Source organism: Helianthus annuus, chromosome 1, assembly GCF_002127325.2.
Source record: "Helianthus annuus cultivar XRQ/B chromosome 1, HanXRQr2.0-SUNRISE, whole genome shotgun sequence".
Taxonomy (NCBI): domain Eukaryota; kingdom Viridiplantae; phylum Streptophyta; class Magnoliopsida; order Asterales; family Asteraceae; genus Helianthus; species Helianthus annuus.
Genome location: NC_035433.2, coordinates 27,911,194 through 27,927,396, shown reverse-complemented (window position 1 = coordinate 27,927,396; position 16,203 = coordinate 27,911,194). Strand labels below are relative to the sequence as shown.

Here is a 16,203-nt window from a genome sequence, read left to right as displayed (position 1 = left end):
CTTCTACTAACCCGGCCCAAAACAAAATTTACTCAATAAAACTACCAGTTCAAGTTATTGATCAAACTCAAACTTTTTGATCTTGGCCCAAATGAAATCTTGCAGCCGACAACCACTTTAATAACTAAACAACCTTTTAATTGAACAAACTTCAAATTGGGCCGCAAATATTTAATACCTACTTGATTTTAATTGGACCAACAAACCCACTAAAGCATTTAGACAAGAGTCGACAAAAACAATTACAAATCAATCCTATTGGGCCGATTTTATGTAGTGGGCTGACACAATGCAGATCACATGCAAACTAATTAATTCACATGCAACTTTTAAATTTTCACATGGACTGATCTAGTAAATGATTCTGCCACTTTTAGATCCAATAAATTATTAATTTCGCATGCAAACCCATGATATCAAATAAATGTAGCCGACAACATCAATACAATATTCAGCACAAATGGGTCGGTGATAATTGATCAGATCAAGACACGTATCACATGAACTACTGAATCACTTTCAAACGGACATCGTGTTTCAAACGGTACTCTTTTCAAATGGAACCCTTTTCAAACGGAACCCTTTTAAACGAAACCCTTTTCAAATGGAACCCTTTTTCAAACGGAACCCTTCAAACGGGATTGCTGCTTTCAAACGGGATGATTCAATTTCAAACGACAGGTCAGTTTTCAAGCGGAAACCCAGGCCAATTTCAAACGAAGGGGACAGTTTTCAAACGGAAACCCAGGCTAATTTCAAACGAAGGGGCCAGTTTTCAAACGGAACACCAGTCTTCGTTCAAATGGAACCTAGTTTTCAATCCATTTTTACCACTTTTACTTCGAATTTTGAATTGATATTCTCAAGAGTTTGTTAAAACAAAATTACACACATTGTGAAAGTTTCAGCCAACTTTATCTGTGAAAACTTGTTCAATTTTGAAAGAAGGTGTAGAAAATCAGAATTTGCTAGCGAAAACGAGCTAAACGGTAAGAACTCTTCCTCCTGAGCTCTGATACCACTTGTAGGATCGTGAAACGACCTAACGAGTCGATCAGAAGAGTGCTCAGACAGAATCAGAAGCGGAATTCATTGATTCGGTCTTCGTTTAGCTTGGATTCACTATTAATTGTCTCGTATATTGATATCTGAACAATTTACAATCACGTAGACACTTCGACAGCACCTCGGCGTCGGAATCAAGAAGGTTACAAATGAAATCGTTTGAAGAGTATATATAGGGAGGACCCTTCCGTTTGAAGGTGTCATGGCACCCTTCAAACGGTCACTAGCTTCAAACGGACATCTTTCAAGCAAATACATCTTCAAACGGTCAACAGTTCAAACTTTTCATGCATTCCATATTGTGATGTCATCATTATGATGTCACTCGATGATGTCATATTGATGATGTCACACTTGTTTAAATTCGCAACGAATCCAAGACTCGATATAAGACGAAGTCGACAGATGTATGAACCAACAAATTTGAGCAAGGAACAAGAATGAACTTGATGGGTATTTATAGGAAACATGTGTTTTTTGCACGGATCAAGGCTTGATCTCAACCATACATATGTGGCCCATAGTTTCTAATACAAGGGGAATCCAAAAACAAACTCATGGTATCCCAAATCATAGGTTAAAATAAGTGGAAACAGGCTGAAATGCCAGATTCAATGTTTCTGTCTGATCTATCTGTCGCGGGCCGCGAAGATATAAGCAACAGTCTTCGCCCCAGGCGAGAGACTACAGGTCAGACTTTCAAATTTTGGCAAAACAGGCCCCTGCATGCTATAAACTTGTTTTTCGACACGTTTAAGCCCCGTTAACCCAATTTCAAGGCTCTATAATGAAGTCAAAGTATACGGAACATGAAATATGCTTGAAAACATCTCGGATGTCGGTTCGTTTGGTCGTACGGTCGCGTTATTAAGTTAATTACGACGAAAACTCGAACGGACGCGAAAACAATCCAAATTACGCGACGAGTGGTATTTTTGCATTCCAATCACTAAAATAGAATATTTTAATGATTACAAAAATTTTTGGATTTCCGAATATGTTCAGAACGTAAGATATGCGCGTAAATGCAAACTTATGCACTTTTTGACGCTTTTAGTCCCTATTGATCTAATAAGAATATTTTCGCATACCGAACCCCTCAAAGCCTATTTCTAAGCTATGTAAAGGATATTTACGGTATGTTTAGCTTATGATCAAGTTCCGGAATGTTCGTTACTATACGAATCGGCAGACTTTCACAGTTTGTCTCAAATAGTCCCTATGAACGAATAAACTTATTTTTGGCACACCAAACCCTTTAAAACTTATTTCTAAATTTAAGGTATTTTAAGCTTATATAACTCTTCCGGAGTTTTTGTTGTATTAAACTGATTATCTTTACGCATCAGTTTGCGTATAACCTTCCAGAAAACGATTAAGGGTTTGAATTTGAACAAGGATTGTTATTGTGCAAATATCATGAATAATTATACAATCCAAGAATTAAAACATACGGTTTTATTGCTTACGAAATTGTTTGGGATTGGTTAGTGATAATTGTAGGCGCAGTTGTCACAGGTACTCTTTCAGTTTTCGCTAGAAGACAAGGCGAAAAAACGGTTCTGCACCTTACCTTCGGCATCTATTTACACATGGGCATAAATGCAACAAATCTTTTTAGAATAATTATTTACTGCCCAAAAGACGAATGATGCAAGGAGCAGCTTGAGAAGCTTCCAACAACAACAAGGTGAGATGTTCCATGAAGCATTTGAACGGTTTAATTTGATGATTAAGAATTGCCCTCATCATGGGATAGAGCTATGGAAGTTTTTGAATGCATTCCACGAGGGTTTATGTTTCGAGGATGCTCGTGATTTAATGTCTATCACGAATGGTACATTCGGTACCAATTATGGGCAAGATGATTGGATGTTCTTTGAACAAATGGCGGTCACATCGAAAAGGAAAGCTTAATCGTCAAGGAGAGCACGACCAGCTATTACCCGAACTCAAGTGCATGCGGCGGAAGATGCAAATGTGCAAACCACTAATCAAATCTATGATGTTTGTGCATTTTGCAACGAATTGGGACATGCGGCTGAAAATTGCCAACGAGTGGAAGGGCAATATGAGGAGGTGAATGCATTACAAGGTCAAGGTAGGGGTGGTAGAAATTACAACATGAATTCAAATACGTACCACCCCGGATTACGAAACCACCCGAACTTTCGATATGGGAATCCATCAAACCAAGCCAACCTGAACCTTCAAGGAAATCAAGAAAATTTTGTTCCTTGCCAACAATTCAATAATCAAGGTTTTCAAAGGCAATTCCAACAGTCAGGTAATGATCAAAGTGGGTCTTCGGGTCAAAGTTCTTCAGGTGGAAATGAAGTTATGGAGATGCTCAAGGCAATGCAACTAAAGATGCAGCGAAGAAATCAAATGGACGATGTTCGCATGCAAAAAGATGAAATCCGTGATAAAGCTATCTAATTTTTAACCACTCAAATGGGTCAACTTGCAAGTAAAGTGGCAATCTTGAATAATGGAAAAGGTCAACTACAAAGTGACACGGTGATAAACCCCAAAAACATTAAAAGTGTTAATATCAATGTGGTAAGTACCGTTCCTAATAGTGAATTTAATGAAACATTACTAATATCTTCTTGTAAAGTGAGTGCAGGTATAGGAAGGGATGCCGAGGTTGAAACGGACAAAGAGCATGGAGCACCACTCGTGCCTATTCGAGTGGGAAAATTAAAAGTTCCTCAAGCATTGTTGGACTACGAGGCGAGTATGAGTGTGCTACCAGGTGATCTATACGATATGTATGACTTTGGTCCGCTTCAAGATATAGACACCATGGTGAGCTTGGCGGATGAAAGTTGGAGGCGTCCACGAGGAGGGGTTAGGAATGTCATAATTCGGTTGGGAGAATTCGACTATCTGGTGGATTTTCTGGTCTTAGATTATGTTTCTACCGAATTGGCATCACAACAAAGGGTAATTTTAGGTCGACCATTTCTTTATACAGCAAATGCTCAAATCAACTGTAGAGACGGGGTTATTACTATGATCGAAAAGAACCGTAAGTTGTACTTTGATGTTCATACTAGGGTGATTAGTTATGAATCTATTGAAGAGAATGGTAGAGAATCTAGTGACCATATGAAAAGTGTGCATCAAAGAATAAAAACAAACAAACCACCTGGGTGTGAAAAGAAGTATGAGGGTTCGAGCAGGTATGTAGTTGACTATCCACCGAATGCACATTTGATGGATGTATTTCAACCAATGACAAGCTACAGCGAGGGAGATGACAGGAACCGGTTCTTTGAGCCACCATTGTCACACCCCGGCCACGTAAAACAACAAACCGCGGCGGAAACGCCGAGGAGGTGAGTAGTGACAGAATTATTGTTTCAACAACCATGGCAATTAAAGTTATGTATTATTAAAATTTAAAGCTACATTGTCTTTGAGTTCAAACTAAACTAACATAATAACTGTCTTTTAAGTCACTAAGGCCCGAGTCCGCCTAAGTGTAGCACAAACATCCTTATGCATTAGCACCTGAAACACATGTAAAAATAGGTACGTCAGCATAAAAATGCCTGTGAGATACATAGGTTTTGTTTATGCAGGTTCATGACTTGTATTTGAAAGATGTGTTTAATAAAATGTAGTCATGAACCTTGTAAAATGTTTACCTTTGTAAAACTATGTGAAAATCAATGAAAATCAAATGATGATGAAATGATAATGCATGGTTAAATGAATAACCAAGTGAAAATGAATTTTGGATAAAATGTGTACTTTGTAAAACAATGTCATGTTCTTGTATAAAATGTTTCATGTCTTGCCCAAGTGATTCATATAACGCAACAATGTATTATACAATAAAAGCACTTATATATAGGAAGTACCAGCGGCGTATCCACCATGCTTTTATCATATAACACATAGCCCCGTTACACAAGTCACTTATCATTAACCAACCAAAATGTCTTGTTCCATGTCAAAACGTGTAGGTGTAAACCGTGTACAATGTCATGTGTATCATGTATAACCAATGAAATGCATAGCAAGTAGGAAATCATCTACTTAACTATGTAATGATGTCTAATGTGAAAACAAATGTCATGTATGGTGAATAACTAGAAGTTACTCAACCCCATAGAAAATATACAAAACATGTTTTTGAATAAACCTAAGTTTAAATCAAACGTTATGCTTTGCAGAAAAACAATGCTTTATGATTATAAACATTTATGCAGTAATGTTAATCGCATACATTCAAGCCTTGCGACTGTGGCGACAAACCCTTAAACGAATTAAAGGTTTATCTAAATTATGTTGTCGGATTCTGTCATCCCCAACTTCCAAACAAACCCAGGAAGTCGGAAACGGGAGTTGTCAATTCCTATGCTACCATTGCATAAGTCCGAGCGGCGTGATCAATGTTAATGAATGTATTATTGTCCCGATTGAACATACCAAATGTCATAACCAATGTAGCATGTGAAAACCATGTACTAGGAATGCTAAGTAAACATGCCTAGTAGAAATGTTCATGTAAAACAATGTGCTAGCATGCTCAGTAAACATACATAGCATAAATGTCATGTAAAACAATGTGTTACATATGCTAAGTAAACATATGCAACAAATGTGTAATAAATCAATGTGCTAGCATGCTTGACATACATAGCAAAACACAATGGAAAACATGTACTATATATGTACTAGGTGAAAGTAGCATGTTTATGTCATAAAAACATGAAATGCATGAAAGTAACATGTATGTAGATGTGTATCACCCCAAAATATTTGAAAACGGTAAAAGAGGGGAACTATGTACTCACTTGGGATTGCTAATTAGTCTTGAGAATAAGACCAATGTAAGCTCCAAGGGTCACGGAATCAACCGGCACCTAGTATAGGTAACTATGTTAATAAACGGCCCTAAATCGAGAGATAGGATAGAATGAGGTTCTATAAATCAAATGAGTAATTGAACTCATATGGTATGATTTAATAGTCCCAACATTCTGATTAGAAAGCCTACCTAAGTGCTTTTGACCCGTTTCGACACATTATGGTAACATAAGTCACTATAAGGCGTCATTAGCGTAAAACTATGTTCGGATGGTTAACTATGTGCTATGCCAAGTCTTACATGCCCAATTATCCCTAAACATGTTACTAAATCAGGTTATAAGTCAAAAATATGTTCACATAATCAAAATACGGATTTTAGCTTCAAAAGGGCATTTTGGTCATTTCCTATGGGCATACAAGCTAACTAGCAAATGACTAACCAATCCTATGTGATCATAAGGTATAACCTCAGTGGTTATTCTCTATGAAACTATGATCACTAAGTGTGCTTGGTCGGATCCTAAAGATCGATCATACGGGTCGGGTTCGGAAGTATAAGCGGTTGATAGACCGCTTACATTACGACCCTAAACAAGCACAAACTAATAGTGTCGAGTTAAACATGTCAAAGCATGTTTAACCTACTGATTTGGTATCAAAACAAAGTGTTTTGATACCCTAAAGTAGTTCCGAGGCAAAATGCGTGCTAAAACGCATTTTGACCGAAACTTTGACTCGACACTACAACTAGCTAACGTGGTAATCAACGGTTATAATCACGAAGGATTATAACTATCGTGATTACAATCACGTGTCAAAGTTCAATTGAACTTTGACTTGACCAATTAATGGTCAAAACTGAAAGTCAAACACTTGTTTGACTATTTAAACTAGTAAGCAATAAAAGAATGAAAGTATGCTCACTAAGGGTCCTTGCTATCTTTTCTACAAGAAAACAAAGTCCCAATTGCTTGAGAGAGAGCTCCAAAGCAGATTGAAGAGAAGAGAAATGAGAATGAGCAATGAAATGAGAAGGGAGCATGGCTATTTATAGTTGTTGTGAAGTAACAAGATCATCACAAGTGTTTTGATTAGCCATTAAGCAATGAATCACAACCATACACTTGTTACAAGCAGGTTAAAAGCCTTGGTGACCACTTAACTTGCTCAACACACCATAAATTTACCATAACAGCCCCTAAAGATCAAACAGAATGCTAAAAACCAACTTCTGGTCGCTGGGAATCCCTTACGGTCCGTAAGGGACTCCTTACGGTCCGTAAGGCCCCTGCAGATCAGCAATTTTTGCTTTTTGACAGCTTTGGCCCCTGCACTTGTTTGAGTTCATTTCAGGCACTTTTGACACCCGTTAAGCCATTTTCAAGGCTCCACAAGGTCAATAAAGTTTAGGGGACTCAAAATATGCTTGGAAAACTCACGGATGGCGGTTCGTTTAGTCGTACGGTTGCGTTGTTCGGCTAATTACGAAAGAAATCGCAACGAGCGTGAAAACGATCCAAATTGCGAAACGAAAGAAATTTTTGCATGCCGATCACTAAAATAAAAATATTTTAGTGTGTACAAAAATTTTGGATGTCCAGATGTGTTCAGAACGTAAGATATGCGCGAAAATGCAAACTTACGCCATTTATGACACTTTTAGTCCCTGTAAGATCATGTAAGCATGTTTTCGCACACCGAACCTATCAAAGCTTATTTCTAAGCCATGTTTATGTTATATATGGTATGTTTAACTTATGATCAAGTTCTGGACTGTACGTTGTCTTACGAAACGGCAGACTTTTGCAAGTTGACGCAAATAGTCCCTGAGAGCGAATAAACTTGTTTTTGCGATACCAAAGCCTTTAAAACTTATTTCTAAGTTATGCAAAGGTTATTTAAGGTATGTTAAGTTTATGATGATGTTCCGGAATGTTTTTTGCGTTAAACTGATCGTGTTTACTCACTAGTTTGCGTATAACTCTCCAGAAAGCGATATAGGGTTCAAAATCGATCAAAAATCAACATGGGCACAAAACCAAACATAAATGAGAAACATTGGGATTAAAACACACTTTTTTATTAATATTGTATTGTTCAGAGTTTGTAAAATGATATCACAAGTACAGATGTCACAGTCTCCCCTACTTCAAGAAATTTCGTCCCGAAATTTATTTAGAGGAAACTTGTGAGAATAGATGCGGATATTTCGCTTTCATCTGATCTTCACGTTCCCAAGTAAACTCTGGGCCACGTTTAGATTCCCAGCGAACTTTGACCAATTTAATCCGCTTGCCCTTCAACTGTTTAAATGAACGGTCCACTATCTCCACAGGTTTCTCAACAAAATGCATCGTGTTATCAACACGAATTTCATCAAGTGGTATGTGGAGGTTCTCATCAGCTAAACACTTTCTGAGATTGGACACGTGGAATGTTGGATGAACATTTCCAAGTTCAGGAGGTAGCTCAAGTTTGTAGGCTACTTTTCCGACTCTTTCAACGATCTTGAATGGTCTAACATAGCGAGGTGCAAGTTTTCCTTTCTTCCCATATCTAATCACACCTTTCCAAGGGGATACCTTGAGTAGGACGTGATCACCAACTTGGAATTCCAAGGGCTTGCGTCGTCGATTCGCGTAACACTTCTGACGGCTTCTAGCTGTCTGAAGGTTTTCTCGAATCTTCTTGACCTTATCTGTAGTCTCTAAAATGAGTTCAGGTTCAGTAAGCTGAGCTTCACCTATCTCATTCCAGCAGACCGGTGAACGACATTTTCGACCGTATAAAGCTTCGAAAGGAGCCATGTTGATGCTAGAGTGATAACTGTTGTTGTAGGAGAATTCGATCAAAGGTAGATGCGAATCCCAACTACCACCAAAGTCAATCACACACGCTCTAAGCATATCCTCCAGTGTCTGGATTGTTCTCTCAGATTGACCATCTGCGGATGGTACGCTGAGCTCAAATGAAGTTGAGTACCCATGGCAGATTGCATGGTTCTCCAAAAGCGAGACGAGAATCGAGCATCTCTGTCAGATATAATGTTCAAAGGAACACCATGTCGAGATACAATCTCATCAACATAGATCTTAGCAAGATCATCAGCAGATAGACTCTCACGGATCGGCAAGAAATGTGCTGACTTTGTAAGACGATCAACAACAACCCAAATGGCGTCATGACCCTTCTTAGTGCGCGGTAACTTGGTAATGAGATCCAAAGAAATGTTTTCCCATTTCCAAACCGGAATCTCTGGTTGCTCCAATAATCCAGAGGGATGTTGATGTTCTGCCTTAACCTTAAGACAAGTAAGGCATTTGGAAACATATAAGGCAATGTCCTTCTTCATACCCGGCCACCAGTACTGGGTTCGAAGATCCTTATACATTTTGTCTGCACCAGGATGAATAGAATAACGAGACTTGTGAGCTTCATCCATAAGCAAGGTGCGAAGATTGTCTATGCTTGGGATCCACAAACGACCCACGTAATAGAAAATCCCAAAATCTCTCAGTTAAAGCTCAGGATTGGTATAACATGGTAACTCTTTACCCATCAAGTCTTGTGTAACACAAGTATGTTGAGCCTGAATTATGCGGGATTGAATGTCAGATCGAACCTGAACACAGTGAAGCTTGACACGTTCCTTACGACTCAATGCATCAGCCACGACATTCGCTTTACCAGGATGGTAGCGAATTTCGCAATCATAGTCGTTTAGGAGTTCAATCCATCGTCGTTGCCTCATGTTTAGTTCTTTCTGATTGAAGATGTGCTGGAGACTCTTGTGGTCAGTAAACACTACACACTTTGTACCGTAAAGGTAGTGTCTCCAGATTCTGAGAGCAAAGACTACTGCACCTAACTCGAGATCATGAGTGGTGTAGTTCTTCTCGTGCATTTTCAGCTGTCTTGATGCATAGGCTATAACTTTGTTTCTTTGCATAAGAACGCAGCCAAGGCCTAAGTTGGATGAATCACAGTACACGACAAAGTCGTCATTACCCTCGGGCAAAGATAGAATAGGTGCATCACAAAGTTTCTGTTTCAAGGTCTGGAAAGCTTCTTCCTGTTTGGATCCCCACTCAAAAGGTTTGCTTTTCTGAGTTAAAGCAGTGAGAGGAACCGCAATCTTGGAGAAGTTTTCTATGAAACGACGGTAATAACCCGCTAGACCAAGAAATGAACGAACCTCGGTAGGAGTAGTAGGAGTATCCCAGTCCTTAATCGCACTGATTTTGGCAGGATCTACATGAATACCTTGTTCGTTGACGATGTGCCCTAAAAATTGAACTTCCTTAAGCCAGAATTCGCACTTGGAGAATTTGGCGAAAAGTTGCTCTTTCTTTAGGAGCTCCATTGTAAGACGAAGATGCTGTTCATGATCAGCTCGAGTCTTAGAATAGATCAGAATATCATCAATGAAGACGATGATGAACTTGTCCAAATAAGGCTTACAAACCCTATTCATCAAGTCCATGAAAACAGCAGGAGCGTTTGTTAAACCGAAAGGCATAACAGTAAACTCATAATGACCATAACGCATACGAAAAGCTGTCTTGGGAATATCTTCTTTGAGAACTCGAAGTTGATGATACCCAGAACGTAGATCAATCTTTGAAAAGCAAGTAACACCCTGTAGCTGATCAAAGAGATCATCAATGCGAGGTAGGGGATATCGATTCTCGATGGTAAGCTTATTAAGCTCACGGTAATCGATACACATCCTGAATGATCCATCTTTCTTTTTCACGAATAGGACAGGAGCGCCCCAAGGGGAAAAGCTTGGACGGATGAATCCTTTGTCAGAAAGCTCCTGAAGCTGCTTAGATAACTCTTGCATCTCAGACGGTGCAAGACGATAAGGTGATTTAGCAATGGGATTTGCGCCAGGTACAAGATCAATGCGGAACTCAACTTGGCGCACAGGGGTTAAACCAGGTAATTCTTCAGGAAATACCTCTGGGTAATCCCGAACAACAGGGATATCTTGGATAGTCTTTTTTGGGTAAAGGGTTACCCCGGTGAAATCTTGGATAGTCTTACCCTTGCGTTTATCCTCTACGACATGTGCTAAGAAAGCAACATACTTCTTTCGCAGGTATTTGCGGGCTTGGGTACAATACATGAGTTTAACGGGTTTCTCCCCATGAACTTCTAAGATCTCACCAGTCGAGAGCGGTATACGGACCAGCTTCTCGAAACATACTACCTCAGCATGGTACTTGGATAACCAATCCATTCCAACTATAAAATCAAAGCTCCCGAGTTGCATCGGTGTGAGGTCGATAGGGAAAAGATGGTTATTGAGATTCAACTGGCAATTTCGAAGAATAGAGTCGAGTACAACAGGTTCACCACTAGCTACTTCTACTATCAAGGGCTTTCCTAGTTTTGTTCTAGTCATCGCAAGCAAAGGCTCAAATGCTAAGGACACAAAACTCTTATCGGCACCCGAATCAAATAGAACAGAAGCAGGATGGTTGTTAACAAAGAACGTACCGTTCACCACTTCGTTATCTGCACGCGCCTCATTGGCATTCAGATTGAAAGCTCTACCACGAGCCGTTGCTTGGTTCGCATTTGCCAACCTCGGGCAGTTGTTCCTGTAGTGGGTCAGATCCCCACAGTTGAAACATGAACCAGGCGGAAAGTGAGGTCGTGCAGGATTCTGGGCAGGGTTCTGTGCATGGTTTTGAGCAGGCTGATTCTGATTAGGAGCAAAGCGGCAAGTGTTCGCAAGATGACCAGACTTGCCACAATTCGTGCAGATACGGCATTGCATCTGTGGCTGGTGGTGGCTGTTACATCTGTTGCACAAAGGTGCATTACCAGCATACTGCCTTTTGGCAGTAGGTTGTGCAACCTGATTCTGTGCTGCCTGATTAGGAGGAGTCTGGTTTGTCTGAGCGGTAACAACAAAATTCATGGAAGCCTTACGCTTCCTCGATTTCTTAGAAGACTCAGCAGCCTTCTTGCCCTTGTTATCCTTGGTGCTATCAGACTGTTTCTGCTTCTTGTCACCTTTTCTATGGAGTTTACCCTTCTTGATTTGGGATTCAGTAAGGGTAGCAGCTAGTTCAATGGCCTGTCGGACGGTAGTAGGGTGACTACCAGTGACAATATCCTGAACAGGATCTGGCAAACCGTCTATGTACTTCTCAATAGCCTTATCCAAAGGCGTGACCATTGTCGGACAGAGCAAGCTTAACTCCTCATATCTGTCTGTGTAAGCCCGGTGTTCACCACTGACTTGCTTCAGATCCTTGAACTCATCTTCGAGTGCCCTCTGCTCGTGACGAGGACAAAATTCTCTCATCATGAGAGCCCTGAGTTCCTCCCATGTCTGACCCAAAGCAACATCAGCACCTCTATCTCTCATTACCCCATTCCACCAGGTAAGAGCCCTCTTCTGGAATACACTCGAAGCAAACTCGACCTTACGGTTGTTCGGACACTGAACATGGCGGAATGTGCTCTCAAGACTCTCAAACCACTGGAGAAGCCCTGTTGCTCCTTCAGTACCACTAAACTTGAGCGGTTTAGCCGAGTTAAACTGTTTAAAGTTGCACGGAGCAGGTGCATTAACATTGTTATTGGTGGCTTGGTTTATTTGAGTTATGAGACCAGGTAGCATAGCAGCCATCTGCTGTGCTATGATAGCTGCCAGTTCGGCATCGGGTTGAGGAACATTACGTCGAGGAGGCATTCTAAAAGAGGAAACATGAGAGAAAACGAGTGAGATGATGTGATGAAAATGAGATAACAATAAAATCGACAAAAAGCAAGGAAGGTGGTCATTTGTTTGTTACCACAAAGCAAACAAACAACACACGGTGACATATCAAAGTAAATGAGTCATAATAATGTTTCACCGAAGACATGCTCGCCTATAAGTGAACACTCACCCCAAGAGTTCCCAGGTAAGAGTGACTGGTCCGATAATGCGGATTTGTACGAACACTCTAGCCTTAGACAGAAAACTCAGGGTACAGGCATTCACTCTTCCAGTTTGCACGTGTTCACATTATTTAGACCCAAAACTTTGACGAGATTTTGAAAATGCAGAAGGCATAAAGCCAAAAAGAAATCATCTAAGGATAGATGATTGATTTCAAAACTATTTTGGAATATTGTGTTCAAGTTTTGGTAATCACCTAAGGATAGGTGACGGGTATTGTTTTAAGATCTAAACACAAGTAAACTTGCGTTAGGGTCCTAGAAAGTTATAGTCTAGGTCAAAGCATTGCTAATAACCTAATTCCCTATAACCATTGGCTCTGATACCAACTCTTCTGTCACACCCCGGCCGCGTAAAACAACAAACCGCGGCGGAAACGCCGGGGAGGTGAGTAGCAACAGAATTATTATTTCAATAACCATGGCAATTAAAGTTATGTATTATTAAAATTTAAAGCTACATTGTCTTTGAGTTGAAACTAAACTAACATAATAACTGTCTTTTAAGTCACTAAGGCCCGAGTCCGCCTAAGTGTAGCACAAACATCCTTATGCATTAGCACCTGAAACACATGTAAAAATAGGTACGTCAGCATAAAAATGCCTGTGAAATACATAGGTTTTGTTTATGCAGGTTCATGACTTGTATTTGAAAGAAGTGTTTAATAGAATGTAGTCATGAACCTTGTAAAATGTTTACCTTTGTAAAACTATGTGAAAATCAATGAAAATCAAATGATGATGAAATGATAATGCATGGTTAAATGAATAACCAAGTGAAAATGAATTTTGGATAAAATGTGTACTTTGTAAAACAATGTCATGTTCTTGTATAAAATGTTTCATGTCTTGCCCAAGTGATTCATATAACGCAACAATGTATTATACAATAAAAGCACTTATATATAGGAAGTACCAGCGGCGTATCCACCATGCTTTTATCATATAACACATAGCCCCGTTACACAAGTCACTTATCATTAACCAACCAAAATGTCTTGTTCCATGTCAAAACGTGTAGGTGTAAACCGTGTACAATGTCATGTGTATCATGTATAACCAATGAAATGCATAGCAAGTAGGAAATCATCTACTTAACTATGTAATGATGTCTAATGTGAAAACAAATGTCATGTATGATGAATAACTAGAAGTTACTCAACCCCATAGAAAATGTACAAAACATGTTTTTGAATAAACCTAAGTTTAAATCAAATGTTATGCTTTGCAGAAAAACAATGCTTTATGATTATAAACATTTATACAGTAATGTTAATCGCATACATTCAAGCCTTGCGACTGTGGCGACAAACCCTTAAACGAATTAAAGGTTTATCTAAATTATGTTGTCGGATTCTGTCATCCCCAACTTCCAAACAAACCCAGGAAGTCGGAAACGGGAGTTGTCAATTCCTATGGTACCATTACATAAGTCCGAGCGGCGTGATCAATGTTAATGAATGTATTATTGTCCCGATTGAACATACCAAATGTCATAACCAATGTAGCATGTGAAAACCATGTACTGGGAATGCTAAGTAAACATGCCTAGTAGAAATGTTCATGTAAAACAATGTGCTAGCATGCTCAGTAAACATACATAGCAGAAATGTCATGTAAAACAATGTGTTACATATGCTAAGTAAACATATGCAACAAATGTGTAATAAATCAATGTGCTAGCATGCTTGACATACATAGCAAAACACAATGGAAAACATGTACTATATATGTACTAGGTGAAAGTAGCATGTTTATGTCATAAAAGCATGAAATGCACGAAAGTAACATGTATGTACATGTGTATCACCCCAAAATATTTGAAAACGGTAAAAGAGGGGAACTATGTACTCACTTGGGATTGCTAATTAGTCTTGAGAATAAGACCAATTTAAGCTCCAAGGGTCACGGAATCAACCGGCACCTAGTATAGGTAACTATGTTAAAAAACGGCCCTAAATCGGGAGATAGGATAGAATGAGGTTCTATAAATCAAATGAGTTATTGAACTCATATGGTATGATTTAATAGTCCCAACATTCTGATTAGAAAGCCTACCTAAGTGCTTTTGACCCGTTTCGACACATTATGGTAACATAAGTCACTATAAGGCGTCATTAGCGTAAAACTATGTTCGGATGGTTAACTATGTGCTATGCCAAGTCTTACATGCCCAATTATCCCTAAACATGTTACTAAATCAGGTTATAAGTCAAAAATATGTTCACATAATCAAAATACGGATTTTAGCTTCAAAAGGGCATTTTGGTCATTTCCTATGGGCATACAATAACTAGCAAATGACTAACCAATCCTATGTGATCATAAGGTATAACCTCAGTGGTTATTCTCTATGAAACTATGATCACTAAGTGTGCTTGGTCGGATCCTAAAGATCGATCAAACGGGTCGGGTTCGGAAGTATAAGCGGTTGTTTAGACCGCTTACCTTACGACCCTAAACAAGCACAAACTAATAGTGTCGAGTTAAACATGTCAAAGCATGTTTAACCTACTGATTTGGTAAACAAAGTGTTTTGATACCCTAAAGTAGTTCCGAGGCAAAATGCGTGCTAAAACGCATTTTGACCGAAAATTTGACTCGACACTACAACTAGCTAACATGGTAATCAACGGTTATAATCACGAAGGATTATAACTATCGTGATTACAATCATGTGTCAAAGTTCAATTGAACTTTGACTTGACCAATTAATGGTCAAAACCGAAAGTCAAACACTTGTTTGACTATTTAAACTAGTAAGCAATAAAAGAATGAAAGAATGCTCACTAAGGGTCCTTGCTATTGAAGAGAAGAGAAACGAGAATGAGCAATGAAATGAGAAGGGAGCATGGCTATTTATAGTTGTTGTGAAGTAACAAGATCATCACAAGTGTTTTGATTAGCCATTAAGCATTGAATCACAACCATACACTTGTTACAAGCAGGTTAAAAGCCTTGGTGACCACTTAACTTGCTCAACACACCATAAATTTACCATAACAGCCCCTAAAGATCAAACAGAATGCTAAAAACCAACTTCTGGTCGCTGGGCATCCCTTACGGTCCGTAAGGGACTCCTTACGGTCCGTAAGGCCCCTGCAGATCAGCAATTTTTGCTTTTTGACAGCTTTGGCCCCTGCACTTGTTTGAGTTCATTTCAGGCACTTTTGACACCCGTTAAGCCATTTTCAAGGCTCCACAAGGTCAATAAAGTTTAGGGGACTCAAAATATGCTTGGAAAACTCACGGATGGCGGTTCGTTTAGTCGTACGATTGCGTTGTTCGGCTAATTACGACAGAAATCGCAACGAGCGCGAAAACGATCCAAATTGCGAAACGAAAGAA

At 39.3% G+C, this 16,203-nt stretch overlaps 1 pseudogene; it reads right to left on the bottom strand.

Annotated features, from left to right (window-relative positions):
- Nucleotides 1-2,727: 2,727 nt before the first annotated feature.
- Nucleotides 2,728-2,822, bottom strand: LOC118483093 (annotated as a pseudogene).
- Between the last annotated feature and the right edge of the window lie 13,381 nt (nucleotides 2,823-16,203).